Source organism: Eptesicus fuscus, chromosome 6 (assembly GCF_027574615.1).
Source record: "Eptesicus fuscus isolate TK198812 chromosome 6, DD_ASM_mEF_20220401, whole genome shotgun sequence".
Lineage (NCBI taxonomy): Eukaryota > Metazoa > Chordata > Mammalia > Chiroptera > Vespertilionidae > Eptesicus > Eptesicus fuscus.
This window is the reverse complement of record NC_072478.1, coordinates 33,477,932-33,494,308: the sequence shown is the minus strand read 5'-3', so window position 1 is coordinate 33,494,308 and position 16,377 is coordinate 33,477,932.

The following is a 16,377-nucleotide window of genomic DNA, read 5'->3' as shown; positions in this document are numbered from 1 at the left end:
TGAGAAGGACAACTAGTCTTGAGACAACAGACAATGTAATCACTGGTGTAAGAGAAGCAACACAAAATACCAGAGTGATAGATGCAGATGGTGCGAGTGCATGAGAGCAACTACAAAACATTGCAAAGAGAAATTAAAGACCTAGAGAAATGGAGACACATATCATAGATTAGGAGACTCAAAATTATCTCAACAATTCTCCCTAAATTCATCTATAAATTCAATGTAATCCCTATCAAAATCCCAGCAGGTTATTTTGATAGAAATTGGTAAGCTGATCCTAAAATATATATGGAAATGCAAAGGACCTAGAATAGCAAAAATAATTTGAAATAGAAAAACAAAGTTGGGGGACTGGCAGTCCCCAATTTCAAAACTTACTATCAAACTACAGTGATCAAAAGAGGGTAACATTGGCACAAGAATAGAAATATGGATCAATAGAACAGAATTGAGAGTTCTGAAATTTAGAGTCAATTTTTTACAAAGATGCTAAGATAATTCAAGCAAGCAAAAGTTAATCTTTTTTAACAAATGGCCTTCGGACAATTGAATAGCCATAAGTAAAAAACAAAATAGCCCTTTCTGTGGTTAAAGTGTTGGCCCACATACTGTAAGACCATGGGTTTGATTCAAGCGCATGTGCCTGGGTTGCAAGTCTGATCCCTGGCCACAGTCAAAGAGTCAAAGGAGGCAACCCATGGATATGTCTCTCTTCTCTTCTCTTCTCTTCTCTTCTCTTCTCTTCTCTTCTCTTCTCTTCTCTTCTCTTCTCTTCTCTTCTCTTCTCTTCTCCCCTCCCCTCCCCTCCCCTCCCCTCCTCTTCTCTCTCTCTCTCTCTCTCTCTCTCTCTCTCTCTCTCTCTCTCTCTCCCCTTCACCTCTGTCCCTCCGTCGCTTCCATTCTCTCCAAAAATCAATGGAAAAGGGTTAACAAAACAAAACAAAATTATTAGCATAGACCCTTGACTCACACTATGCACAAAAATCAACTCAAAATGCCCATAGACCTAAATATTAAAGCTAAACCTACAAAACTTCCTAAAGAAACATAGAAAAAAGTCTTCATGACCTTCAGTTCGGCAAAAGTTTTTAGATACAATACCAAATGTATAATCCATTCAAACTGATAAACTGAATCAGGGCAAAAGAGGAGGAGTGCTATTTAAATCGTTTCCAAAAGCAGGGGAGGAAAATAAGATTTTATCAGATCAAAGCACTGCCTTACAAGATCTCCAAGAGAGATTCTGCATAAAAATGTCAACATCACAGCATCTAATCAGGACGAGAATGATCCATGGCATAAGGCGATGGGTCCCCCAGGTCACCTGGTAGTTCCATCAGGGCTGAGCTTTTATTCCTGCTTTGTCTGCAGGAAGGTCTTCTACAAAAAGAGAGACTTGGTAAACCACAGAAGGAACCACTCCAAGACTCAGCCCTCTAAATATCCAAAGTGCAAGAGCAGAAGGACCTCTGACCTCAGGGGGAGCGGATGGTCCTGTGTGAGAAGAAGCGTTTCCAATGTGGTGAGTGCGAGAAGAGCTACCACATGAAGTGCAGCCTGATTGCGCACCAGGTCGTTCACATGGGGCAGCGGCCCTTCCAGTGCCCGGAATGTGATAGGACCTTCCGGTGTGTGTAAAGCCACTTTGAAGAAGCATCCGTGTTTGCGCAAAGGTCAGAGACCATTTTCCTGCCAGGAGTGTGGCAAGGGTTTCCCCTAGCAGTCCAAGCTCACTGAGCACGTCAGGGTGCACACTGGGGAGAAGGCTTTCCAGTGTCCACAGTGTGACCGAAGCTTCCGCCTGCAGAGAAGTTTGAAGGCCCGTCTCCGCCTGCACAGTGGGGAGAAGCCCTTCCATTGTGCTGAGTGAGGCTGGAGCTTTTCTCGGAAGGCAGCTGTGAAGGCCCACCAGATGTTTACACAGTGGGGAGAAGCCGTTTTCCTGAGATCAACGTGACAGGAAATTCACCCACCAGGCTAGACTCACTGAGCATGTCAGAGTTCATACTAGAGAGAGGCCCTTTGCGTGTCCTGAGTGTAAGAAAGCTTTCCACCTAAAGAGAAGCCTAAAAGCTCACCTGTCAGCACAGCGGGGAGAAGCCCTTCCCGTGTCCAGCGTGTGGGAGGACCTTCTCCTGGAAGAACGCCGTGAAGGCCCACCAGCGTCCCATAGCGAGGAGAAGCCGTTCTCTTGTGCACAGCGGGGCAAGAGGTTGACCCTGCCCTCCAAGCTCACTTGCCACAGCCGAGTCCACAGCAAGCAAAGGGAGTTCTCTTGTGCTGAGTGCAAAAAGACCTTTCCTCGGCAGTCAAGGCTCACGGAGCACCTCAAGGAAAAGCCACACCAAGGAAAGCCATTCCCCTGGGCTGAGTGCCAGCAAGAGCTTCCTCAGACACTCACACCTCACTGAGCACAAGCGGCTTCCCAGTGAGGACGATCCTTTCCAGTGTCCGGAGTGTGACAACAGCTTTTGCTGGAAGGCCTCCATGAAGTTCCACCAGCGGATGCACAGGGGCGAGAAGCCCTTCCCATGTAGCGAGTGCAGTAGGCCTTTACTCAGCAGTCTCAGCTCACTGAGCATGCGGGAATCCACATGGGGGAAACCCTTCCAGTGCCCTGAGGGCAATAAGAGTTTCCATCTCAAAGGACATTTAAAAAGCCACCTGCTCCAACACAGTGGCCAAAACCCATTCTCTTGTGTTAAGTGTAGCAAAAGTTTCACTCAGCTGCAGTACAGGCTCACAGAACACATTTGAGTTCACAGTGGTGAGAAGCCCTTCCAGTGGCCAGCGTGTGACAAGAGCTACTGCGTTCCGGGGAGTTTGAAGGTCCATTTGTACACGCACAGTGGACAGAAGCCCTTCAGGTGTCCCGAATGCGGCAAAGGCTTCCTCCAGAAGAGAAGTTTGAAGACCCATCTGCACCACCACAGAAGGGAGAGGCCTTTTGCTTGTGATGAGTGTGGAAGGAGCTTTACATACCTGGGGGCACTCAACACCCATATTGTTCCATCGCATGCCAAGGAACAGCCCATCAGTCTCTAGGTCAAACCACACAGACAGTGAGGTCTGTTGGCTCTGGCTGAGTCAGGATAAAGAATTCACAGAACACTGGCTTCAGATACATGGGCCAGGTGCATAGGAGACCGGGTGTGACGCCTCCTTGACAATGGTTCCAAATAACTTAGGCATAAGATAGTCAGGCATCTCCCCTCTGTAATCCTCACAGGCAAAGCCTGCCAATCATGGAAGGAACATTTTATTCTGTTCTGCTATTTCATCCACTGTTGTGTCATCCAAAAGCATGATAATTCCTTCATTCAATTTGGAACCCTCAGCCTCAGTGAAGAAATGCTACAGATGGAATTGTTTTCCCCCAAATGCCTTGGTGTGCTTTCCATTACTGGGCTGCCTTACTTAATTGAGGTTTTCTGCTTTCTCACATAGTGAATTTCATTTTCTCTCAAATGGTGAGAGGACATCTGTGTCTTGTGGGAATTTCTCTATATTGCTCAAAATAAATGTCATTTACCATCTCATTTGTTTAAAAAAACACACAACTCTTTTGCTTCAAAAGTCACCAAGAAAATGACAAGTCAAGCCAAAGATTGATATAAAATTTTGTAAATCATGTATCTAATAAAAGACTCGTATCCAGAATATACAAAGAACTCTTCAACTCAATAATAAGAAGGCAAACAACTCAACTTGCAAGAAAAAATACTGACCAATTATTTAAGTAGACATTAGAGAAGATAAATGAATGGCTAATAAGCATATGAAAATATACTCAACATCATTTGTTATTAGAGAAGTGCAAATCAAATTCACAATGAGATATCACTATACACCTACCAGAAGACATATAATTAAAAAGGACAACAACAAATATTGGCAAGGATGTGTAGATACTGAAATCCTCCTACTTTGCTGGTGGTAATATAAGATAACAATTTGGTATTTCTTAAAATGTTAAAAATGTACCACTCAACACAGCAATTCTCCTCCTGGGAATCTATCCAACATGTATGTGAATGTTCTTAGCACCACTATTCATTAGAGCCCAAATAAAAGATAGCTCAGATTTTGATTAACTGATGGTAAATGGATAAACAAATGTGATATATCCATACACAGGAATACTATATAGCAACAATGTACCTCTGATATGTTGTACAACACAGATGAATGTCAAAACCATGATGCCAAGTGAAAGAAGTCAGACACATAATACTGCCTACTGTATAAGTCAATTTACATGAAATAGTCAGGAAAGGAATATTGATGGAGACAGAAATCAGAGGCTGAGGTGGGAGTGGGGATTAACTAACTGCAAAGGAGCATAGGGAAACTTTCAGGGATGATGGAAAAGTTCCCAAACTGGATCATAGTGATGGATGCACACTTAAACTTACTAAAATAAAAAAGATCATTGTACACTTACAGTGAGTAAATATTATGATATGCAAATCATACCTTAATAAAGATGTTTAAAAATTGATTGATTGATTGATTGATTGATTTCAGAGAGGAAGGGAGAGGGAGAGATAGAAACACCAATAATGAGAGAGAATCTTTGATTCACTGCCTCCTGCACACCCCACATTGGGGGTTGAGTCCGCAACATGGGCATATTCCCTGACTGGGAATGGAACTGTAACCTCCCAGTTCATAGGTCGACTCTCAACCACCAGCCTGACTGTTGAAAGAATTTAAAGCCAAAATTTTTATGAAGAGATCACAATTCAGACATTGCTATACACATTTAATTATCAACGTTTGTTGGAAATTAAATTAACTTTGTGCTGTCCTACAAAATTTGAGAGCTGTGTTTGTTGTCATTCTTAGGGACTTTCCAGGGAGCTCAACTATTGGGGGTTTTTAAGCAGCAAATGAGATCAGGAATCTTCCAGTATCATGGGTCAAGGAAGAGTCACAGAGCTTCCTAGTGCCCTACTGGGCAGGGGCAGAGGAGGGGGGCATAAAATGTTTCCTTCTGGTGGATTCCAGGCGCCTCTAGAATTAGATAATTTCAGAGCACAGATTTTTCCCAAATGACCATGTAGCCAGAACAAGGGATGGATCTGAGCAGATGGCATGAGCCCGGGAAGTCTCATATCGACTTTTGAATCCAGTTGGCTTCCTCCAGCAGTGCTGTCTCAGTAACATTATTCCCTGAAGTTCTCACTGTTGGCTGCTGACTGCTGATTGAAGAAATACTTTCAGAAATGAGGGAAGCGGAACTCAAGTCTGCAGAAGCCACTGGGGTTGAGCACGGAAAGTTACCTGCTCTCACCTTGTTCCCAGGAAACTTGGTGCAGTTGGGAAAAGCATGTCCTGGTTCTGGCCATGTCACTTGCAAGGCATGTGACCTTGGGCCAGGTATTTAACTTCTCTAAGTCTTAGCTTCCTGCCTTTTGTTGTTGTTGTTTTGCTAACTTCACCAAGTTTTCAATCTTTTCATTCGTTCTGTCCACCTTCCCTCATTCTATTTAACATATTTATTAAGGGTCATCTAAAGCTCCATATCTGTTGCGGTAATGCCTGAATCCCAGGTGATTCTGTCTCTATTCATGCCTTACAGTCTGCTTTGAGTGGAGTACAGCTTCACAAGCCATTTTCTGGAGAGTGTTTCCATAATTTCTTTCCTATTATTGTACAGTCTACCTTCTGTGTTCTTATATTTAACACACTTACTGGTACATAGTTGGTTTTCTTTTTCATCTATACTTGGCAATGCCAATGTCTAGACTGTGAGGTATATGTTCTTATTTCTTTGTAAGGTTAGTAATTCTAATTTTTTAATTTTAATCAAATGGGATCTGTTCAAATACTCGAAAGTGTGCATTTAGAAAAAGGAAAGGAAAAGAGGTTCCATCCACAGACTGTTGCTTCCACCTGGGAAGAGTCCCCGGTCCTCTGGTGGCTGATAAATTAAAGGGCTGATCACCTCCATCCAGTCAGGGGTCAGCTGGGTCCTGGCTGCCTTTGCAGTCAGACCTCAGACAGACTCAGTCTTTCTCTCCCTGATCCTTATTTCCTGCGCATGGCCTTTGCCATCCTGATTGAGAGCCTGGCAGGGCTCAAACTCCTCAGCCTTGAAAGTCTACAGGAGACCTGGGTGCCCCACCTACATCTCCAGCTTCTCACCTCAGGAGCTTCAACCTGGCTCCTGTCTTGAGGAGGACAGGAGTGGTGATCTTGAGGCAGGTTCCTTCCTGTGGTGGGTCTTACTTCCCTAAGCATTGGAGATAGCTCGGCAACTCCCTCTGCCCTTTAAGTGCATGTTAGCCTAGCTTCTTGCCAGTCATTCATTCCGCTTGAAATTGTGCACATGGGGCCTCTCAAGTTTCCCGTTTCTCCTCCAGACCCGCACCACACCTGAGAGCTTTACTGGTTTCTCTCTGCTCCTGTGGATGGCCTCTTTCTGAGCCAAGTCTGAGTCTCAGCCTGTACTCACAATTGGCAAATGTCCCCAGGGGAGAGGAGGGACAAAAACCTCTGGGCAACTTGGCAATATCACCTCATTTTGTAACAGTGTTGGTTCTCTGAAATATGTAGTACCTTTAGTTCTCACTAGTCTCATAGTTTTCCTATGCTGTAATTCCAAAAAAATTATTTAGGTTTTTCTGTTGACACAAGTTATGGTCTACCAAAACTTACGGCATACTACCCAGAAGTGAAAATGGAGAAATTAGTTTTTAATCCAATGGAAAGCAAAATTCTCTGTCAATATCCACCTTCCCAAGTTCACACAGTATCCATCAGGATTTTTGCTTCAACACAGCTAATGGCCATCTTCAATATAATGTTTTTCCTCTGAAATATTAGTCATAGCATGTCATTGCTATCCTCTTAAAGGCATCTGGAGGAAAAGAAGAAATCTGAACCTAGAGTCTTAACAGAGGTTAGCAAGGAAGGAGAGAGATACTCATAGGTAATGCAAATTTTAAATGACGTAGCAAAGAGTGGGTTGGAGTAAGAATTGTCAGGTTGTGGTTTAGCACTAGATTCTTCCCCATACTGGGTTACACTGGGTGAGCCATCTCTTTCTCTCATTCTCAGTCTCCTGGCATTTGAATTAAGGTTTGCTTGGCACTAAAACCTATTCCTTACTCACTATTCCAATGCTGTCACCTGGTGCATAAGGGAGCCCTGACTTAGCTCTTGTCTGTCTGTTTGAAACAGCCTCCAATGCAATGGAAGTATTAGAAGAGAAGTGTGGTTTTTCTGGCTTCTGTGGAAAACAGATAAATGACCTCTGAGGTAATTTCATCAGAGCTAGAGTGAGATGAGAGGGCTCAGGATTTAGGGGGATGCCAAAAGTGCTGAAGACAGGAAGATCTACCTTACTCTATCATTCCAGCCAAGAGGGCTGAAACCTGCAAGTCCAGGGTCCTGGAGCTGGACAGAGGGTTCCTCAAACCCCTGTGGTCCTGAGGGACAGGGCCCAGCCTGAGATGCCAGGGAACTGGAAGGGGTGTGAGGAAAAGGCACAACTTAGCTGGAGGGCCTGTGTCAATTCATCACCACTCTCTTGACCTACTTCAGACACTGTCAGTCTGGTGGCATCTGCTGCAAGAGAAAGGAGCCTAGCACATAAACACAAATCGGGAGGAGCAGAGCTATTTGGGGCAGGAGACATTAGGAAATAGAAAGTTCTCCCTAGGGAGTGTAGCCTGTTTCTTTTTCCACTTCTGTATTTGAGCTATGCCCTGATTCTTTCTTGTTCCCAGCCAGCTAGGGTATTGAGCACAGGATGACAGAGACTCTACTCCCGTTTCATTAATTCCACGTGGGACAGAGTGGGTGAGGCGGGTCCTGCGCTTGTGCCTTCACACAGGAATTAATTAGGCTCTGATTGATTCAGTTTAGAGTGAATAACTGAAGTCTTCTAAGAATGTTAGATCTAATCTCAATATTGACCTTGTTCCTTAATTTCTTTTTTTCCCCCTGAGCACTCACATGGAATTCTGAATCCCCACTCACCCTATGAGGTAAATAGAGAAGACTGATGGTCCTGAAATCAGGCAGGCCTGTGATGATGAACAAGGAATCTGATCAAGGCCTAAACAGGTGGAACCGAAGCAGCCAGTTCCCTTAAAGGGGTTAAAGATTACATTAAGAACTCAGTCTAAATATGTCTTGAGAAAATTGTCTTTGCAAGTTAACAAATTCTGAGAACTAAGGACTTACTTCCCAAGTGTTATATCATTTTATCCTCCTAACAACCAAATGGGGGAGGTACGTACGCAATTCTGTGTGCCACCTGCTGGTGTTGCTACTCCACATCAGGCTGGTCCTCCTAACCTCTCCCAGGATTGTAATGACTGAAATCTGGGAAACCTTACTTCTCAGACTCTTTCTGTAGGAGGTGAGTCCTTTCATATTGAGGTCCCTGATGTCTTTGAGGCCTCAGTGTCTTCCTCTGTGGAAGTTGGGTTAAGTGGCTCCAAGGGCCTCTCCCACTTCTACCCACCTCTCTTGGTTTCCATTACTTAGAGCTTTTTTGTTCTTCAATAACAATATTTGCAGAAAAGCTTGTCATTTACACCTTTTAACTCTTTTTTAGAAACGAGTAAACTCAGGCTGAGAAATTTAAGGGAACTTGCTCTGGGCTGGCTTACTTTAAAGGCCCTGCTACTCACAGCCTCTCACTGCCTGTCTTCCTCTTTCCACTCCATCCTGGTCTCTGCTTGTTTCCCAGGAAACCAGCTCCATCAGGGAGCTCACCAAATTACAGGGTTTCAATCTCTACCTGTTGAGAGATAATGTCCAGCCCCCGCTCTTAGCCAAGATGTTCTCTCTTGCCTGCATGCAAAGCTACTGGAGATACTGTGGGCCCTGCTCACTTTTGCCTTCCTGGGCCCATCCTAATCCAGTGTGACCTCATCTTAACTTGGTGACATCTGCAAGGACTCTATATCCAAATAAGGTCACATTCACAGATATCAGGGATTAGGACTTGGGCATTTTATTTTGCAGGAACACAATTTTACACACTATAAAAATCTACTTAAAACTGGCAACTAAGAAAAAATCTTAAAAGCAGACAAATGAGTGAAAATATTATGTTGAGGGGATGATAGATTTTTCACTGGAAACAACACAAACCAAAAAAGGACAATAAAGCAACATCTTTATATATTACTTGGGGGAAAGATGTCCATCTAGCATTTTACATACAATAAAAATATGTTTCATGAACCAAGATAGCATGAAGATGTTCTCAGACATACAAAAGCTGCACGAATTCATCACTAGCAGAAACGCACTCAAGAACTGCTAATAGAAGTCCTTCAAGCAGAAGGAAGATAATACCAGATGGAAATGTGAATTAACCAAAGAAATGAAGGACACTAGAAATGGTAACTATGTGTGTAAATACAAAATAATTTTCTTATTATTTTAATAAAAAAATAACTGACCGTTTAAAACAAAAATAATAACAATGTGGGGAGTTTATAACATGCAGAGAATAAAATGTATGGTAATAGCATACTGATCAGACATAGAGATATAGAAATATATTGTTTGAAGATACTTATAGTATGTAATAGCAATGAAGTAGATGGTGATAAATTTAAGATGTTTGCTATAAACCTTAAAGCAACACTAAGATAATGCCACACAGATATATAGCTAATTAATAAGCCAACAAAGAAGATAAAATGGAACAAAAAATATTCAATATACTAAAAGAAAAGTAGAAAAAATGAAAAGAGGAACAAAACACTGGTAGGACAAATAGAAAACAAATAAATATATAGAAGATTTAAACCTAGCCATATAAATCATCACCTCAAATTTAAAGCCCAATTAAAGTCAGAGATAGTCAGATTAGCTTAAAAAACACAACTCAACTATATGCTGCATACCAATTCAGTTTAAGTATAAGGATACAAATTACTGAAAGGGAAATGGTGTAAATTATACATACTATGAACATGAATATGAAGAGAACTGGAGTGACTATATTCACCCCACCCAACAACAGCAAAATATACATTCTTCTCAAGTGCACTCAACACATTTACAATGGACCATATTCTAAGCTGTGAAATTAGTCTCAATAATTTCAAAAGTATTCAAGATATATAAAGTATGAATTTTTACAACAACAGAATGAAATTAGAAACTGATAACAGATCTCTGGAAAATCTCCAAATAGTAGGAAACTAAATAACACACTTATAAATAACCCATATGTCAAAGAAAAAAATCAAAAAGAAATTTAAGAGAATTTTGAACTAAGTGAAACATGAAAACGTTGTATATCAAAACTTGTGAGGTTCCACAAAGGTAGTAGGAGAAAATTTTGGCACTAAATACCTATATGAGGAAAGGAAAACAGTCTCAAACCAATGATCTTATCTTCCAACTAGAGGCCACTAAAATGGAGAGAAAAGCAAAGCTAAAGTAGCCGAATAAAGAAAATAATGATAGAGCAGAAATCAATTGAATAGAAAATATTGCAGAGAAAATTCAATGAAATCAAAAGTTCACTCAGAAGATCAAGAGAATTGATAAACTAGTAGAAAGAATGGCTAGGAAAAAAGAAAGAAGAAACAAATTACTGATATCAAGAATGAGAGAAGTAAAATCACTAGAGATTCTATGGTTATTGAGAAGAGAGGGATTATTATGTCAATAAATTTGACAACTTAGATAAAATAGACAAATGTCATGTAAAACAAAAGCTAGCAAAGTTCATTCAGGAAGAAATAGATAATCTTAATAGCCCTATGTCTATTAAACAAACTAAATTTGCAATTAAAGACCCTTTCACAAAAAGAAAAACTAAAAATGTATATAGTTTCACAAGCAAATTCTATAAAAATTTTCAAGAAAAATTCATACCAGTTCTAATTTTTCTAGAAAATTGAAGAAGATGGAATGCCTTCCAAATATTCTATGAGGCCAGCATTACCTTGATAGCATAAATCATGCAAGACATTACAAGAAAACTTAGACCAATATCCCTCATAAATACAAAAGCAAAAATTATTAAGAAAATTTTAGCAGGTTAAATCCAATATTATATAAAAGGGGTACTACATTATGATCAAATAGATTTATCCCAGGAATACAAGGTTGATTTAATAGGTCAAAAATCAATGTAATTCACCATATTCACAGACTCAAAAAGATAATTCATATCATCATCTTCTAGTTTAAAAATATCATTGGCAAAATCCAACATCCATTACTGATTAAAAAAACACAACAACTTTCCACTAACCAGGAATAGAAGGAGACTTGACAAAGACTGTATGAAATATCTACAACTAAGACTAAACGCTTTCCCAAGTCAAGGATGTCTGCTCTTATCACTTGCATTCAACACTCTACTGGAGATCAAGTTCTACATAAAGAAAGGTGGGGAGGGAAGACACACAGACTGGAAACAAAGAAGTATAATTGTCTCTATTTTCAGATGACATGATCATCTATGTAGGAAATCCCATGTAAACTACTGAAAAGAGACTAGAATTAATGTGTTTTCAAAGGTGGCAGCATCAGTGTGCAAAAATCAACTGTATTTGTACAAGTTGGCAGTGAATGATTGGAAAGTGAAATTTAAAAAACAATATTATAACAACTCCATAAAAATATGAAATACTTAGGAATAAGTATAAAAAATATGAGCAAGACCTATACACTGAAAACTACAAAACATTATTCAGAGAAATAAAAATCAATCAATCAATAAACTGAGAACTATATTGTGTTCATAGATTGCAAGACAATATTTTTAAGCTGTAAATTCTCCCCATTAATTTTCTAATTAAATGTAATCTTAATTGAAATCCCAGCAGACTGCTTTTTTATAGAAATTGACAAGCTGATTCTAAAATTCATATGGAAGTGAAAGGACCTAAGATAATCAAGAGCAACATTAAAAGAGAACAAAGTTGAAGAACTTACACCACCTGATTTTGCTAAAGGTTATAAAGTGGTTAATAAGCTATAGAGGGAAGATATAAACTATTGAAGCCTACATTTCCAAAGAGATAATTAAAAACAATTGTATTCCCAACCAATTTTGTATGTAGATTAGATCCTTCCTATGGCCCCTCCCAGAAGGCCATGCAGTCCTGTTCCCAGGGCTGCTCGCAGATCACTCTTATGGAGCCATATGGCTCTTATGAAGGCTGCTGGGAAAATTCAATTCCTGTGCGATAGTTTTACATGAACTTGGCCGGGCCAGAAACAACAGGTTTTGATTCCTCATTGCCTTTTTTTCCCTCCTTGAAATAAAGAACAAACTCAAACTTTAGAGACATATAAGGAATATTCATGCTGAATGATGAAAAAGAACCATTTAAGTACCTGATTTAACTCTAGAGAAGGTTTTAAAATTTTTTCACTGATTTTCACAGGCCACACTCCCTGATTTTAAGACTTATCCAGAAGTCAACATGATTGGGCAGTGAATTTAAACCACATTATCCCAAGATAAGTGCATGCATACATTTTTAAAGGGCTATTTTTTTCATCATTTTATTTAAAAATCAATGTATTAATTGAGTACAAATTTTGAGATAGGTGTACTGTTACGATTAATTTGCCAAGCAGAATAAAATGTCTATTGTAAGATATTAATTATGCATTAAGCTAATCCAGTGGCTGATGCATATCAGGGAGACAATAAGTGTTTGATCAATGAGTGAAAAAATATTTATTTATCTAGTAATCTATAGTAATCAAGACAGTGTAGTATTGGCATACAGATGGACAAGTAGATTAATAGAACAAAATAGGCAGCCCAGAAATAGATCCATACTTATATGAACAATTGGTTTTCAATATATGTACAAAATCAATTTTCTTGAGTAAGAGTAGTCTTTTCAAAAAATGGTGCTGGAACAACTGGATATCCACTGCAAAAAAACAACTTCAACTTCAATTCATACTTTATGCCACATATAAAAATCAAATAGACTATAGGTCAAAATGTAAAACCTTAAACTATAAAACTTCTAATCTTGGGCAAAGGTATCTTAGATATGAAAGCAAAGGCACAATTCATAGAGGAAAAACTTGAAGAATTTGACTCCATCATAATTAAGAATTTCTGTCTTTGAAAGGTACTGTTAAGAGAATAACAAGATAGACTACAAACTTGGCAAAACAGACATCTGATAAAGGACTTGTATCTACAATATATAAAGGAGTCTCAAAACTAAATATTCATATAACAACTTAACAAAAAGTGGGCAAAAGATTTAAAGAGACATGTCACCAAAAAAGATATGCAGATGGCTAATAAACACATGAAAAGGTCCTCAACACCATTTATTACCAGGGAGATACAAATTAAAACCACTCTACACCTATTGAAATGTCTAAAATAAAAAAAGACCGGCCATGGCAAGTATTGGTAAGGATGTGGAGGGACTTGAAATTTTATATGCTTCTGCTGCTGATTATGGAAAATGTTACAACCACTTTGGAAAAGAGTTTGTCTGATTATTAAAACATTAGACATGCACCTATCAGATTATCTAGCCATTTTATGCCTAGATATTTATGAAGAGAAAAGAAAACATATGTCCCTACAAAGACTTGTACGTGAGTTCCATGGGAGCTTTATGTGCTATGGTCACAAATGGAAAATGATCCCAATGTCCATCAACAGGTGAATGGGTAAACACGTGGTGGGATATCTTCACAATGAATCTCAATATGCTTATGCTGAGTGTAGGAAGAAAGGGAAAGACAGAGTAAATACTGTGTGAGTTCAATTATATGCAATTCTAGAAATGCAAATTATAATGACAAAGAGCAGATTGCCTCAGGACTGAGATGGGGGGAGGATTTTTAGATACAAATCAAATAAATAATAAATCATACAACATAAAAATAAGACACGTAATGTATATTCATACAGTAATATAAAGTATGTATATTGTATAATATATATCACATCCTATATAATAAAAGCATAGTATGCAAATTGTTCCCTCAACTGGGTCATCTGGGAGTTTGACCAGGGGGTGGGGCCAGCTGGGGGAAGGGAGGGAGGCCCCAGCCTGCAGCTGCTAGGGACCCTACCAGTGCACAAATTTCGTGCACTGGGCCTCTAGTATATTATGTATACAGCTTGACACATAGTTAAGTGCACCCTACGTGTAAATATTGTTAAGTCTTCTTATGAAAAGGAGAAAAGGAGATTATTTAATGAGACTTTTAATCTCATGTACTTTTGTGAATTTGCCCTGGCCCCAGAATGATCAGTGACCTTTTTCAAAGATTATTAGTTTGTTTGAATAGTTTATAAAATTTCCAGGGAATGACCTTTATATATATATATATATATATATAAATACATATTTCATCTCAACAACCCTGCAACGTAGGTATCATAACCATTTTACACACCAAGAAACTGAGTCTCAGAGGGATCATGTGACCTTTTGGATGTCACTCAACCTCAGAAGTGCAGATCTAGCATTTCCAGTCAGGTCTGTCTGACTCCAGTTGATCGCTCCATCAGCTTCTGTGGTATTTCTAGATGTCAACAAAGCATTTGCCCCATTCCCTGATTACCATGTTGTGGCTAAAATAATGTTTGTATAATGTTCTCTTCGGTGAACTTAAAACTGGTTGAGACATTATATCCCAAGCATTAGTCAAAAATTCTGGGTCTGCCTGGAAGAAAAGGGGTCCCACCTGGAAAACCAATATGCTTATGCTGAGTGTTGGGTTGGCAGGGACTTCCCCCAAGAATTCTGGGCTCAGGAAAAAAACCATGAAATCTACCAGCAATTTCAAATAGTGATTTCAGGAGGAAGGGTCAGGAACGGCAGTAGAGTGACAAGCATGCCAAGAATAATAGATGCTCTAAGACCTTAAAGAAGTGACATGTCTCTCTGAGTGAGCTGCCCAGTGCAATATTTTGCATAATGAGCTTCAAGAAGATATTGAGGACATGCTAATGAAGCCCACTCATGACACAAAGCTGGGAGAGGAAAACAATATTTCAGATATCAGAGTCTCAGTTAAATTATTTTAACAAACTGAAATGCAGAGCCCAAATTGAATGAAAGTCAATCCCTATAACAAAGGTTCAAATGGTAATAATAAAAGGTATAAGAATATTAATGGAGAGCTCTGTCTTTGATGGTAGTTCATGTGAAAAGTACTTAAGCTTTTATTAATCCTATGGGCCAGCAAGATGACTTTACTGCATTAATAAAAGGAAATCATAAAATCAAAGGACATACAAGTCCCATCAAACTCCCTTCTTACTCTAGTGCTATCCAGTGGAACTTTCTGTGGAAATGGAAATGTTCTAATCTGTGGTAATGGAAATGTGCTAAATCTGCAAATCCAATATGGTAGCCACTAGCCATCTGTGGCTATCTACTGAATACTTGAAATTAGTGCAATTGAGGAATTGGATTTAATTCATTTAAATTTAAATAGCCACTTGTGGCCGGTGGCAACATGTTGGACAATACAATCTTAGACAAAGTACCTTCATTTTGGGACAAGAGCATCTAGCTGTGCTGGCCAGCAGGTGTGAATCAGGATTTTAGAAGGAATCTAGAAAGCTACATTTTGCCTAGAAAATATTATTTGGGGAGAGTGTGTTCTTCAAATATCCTCAAGTATCTATCTCCTAATGAAGAGGGTCAGGCTTCCCTGTGCCCCCAGAGGCTAGGACCAAGGCCAGTGGCCTGAAAGCCAGGAGGGAGGTTTCTTTCTGAGAGGTAAAGGAATCTGGGGCCCTTTCCGATAGTGAAAAATTGCCTCTTGAGTCCTCAGCTTCCTCACCTATAAAATGAAGGCAGTCATCTAAATGATTTATAAAATTCCTTCCAGCTCTAAACCTGTGGTTTTACATACTAAGGTATAGTATTTTAAAAACATTTTACACCCTGGCCAGTGTGGCTCAGTTGGTTGAGAGTCATCCCATGAGCTGAAAGGTTGCCAGTTCAATTCTGGAGCAGGGCACTTGTCCAGGTTGGTTGAGGTGCATTCAGGAGGCAACCAATGTTTCTCTATCACAATGATGTTTCTCTCTCTCTCTCTCTCTCTCTCTCTCTCTCTCTCTCATCAATAAAAACATATTTTAAAAAATAATGTTTTTTAAAAATAAAAACATTTTTACTTCATTGACATAAACATAGAACAACAGCATCTTCTTATAGTGATTTTTGGAAGTAATTATGGAAGAACGTTTACCTTCCCTATTTGTGCCTATGAAGGTCTTGCCAGGAAACAGAGGGCACACTCAAACTGGATAATGAAGGAGAGGTTCCTTCATACAGGGAACAGGTACAAAGTGAACAGAGTTTCCAGTGGTTCTCAACCTTTCTAATGCCGCGACCCTTTAATATAGTTCCTCATGTTGTGGTGACCCCC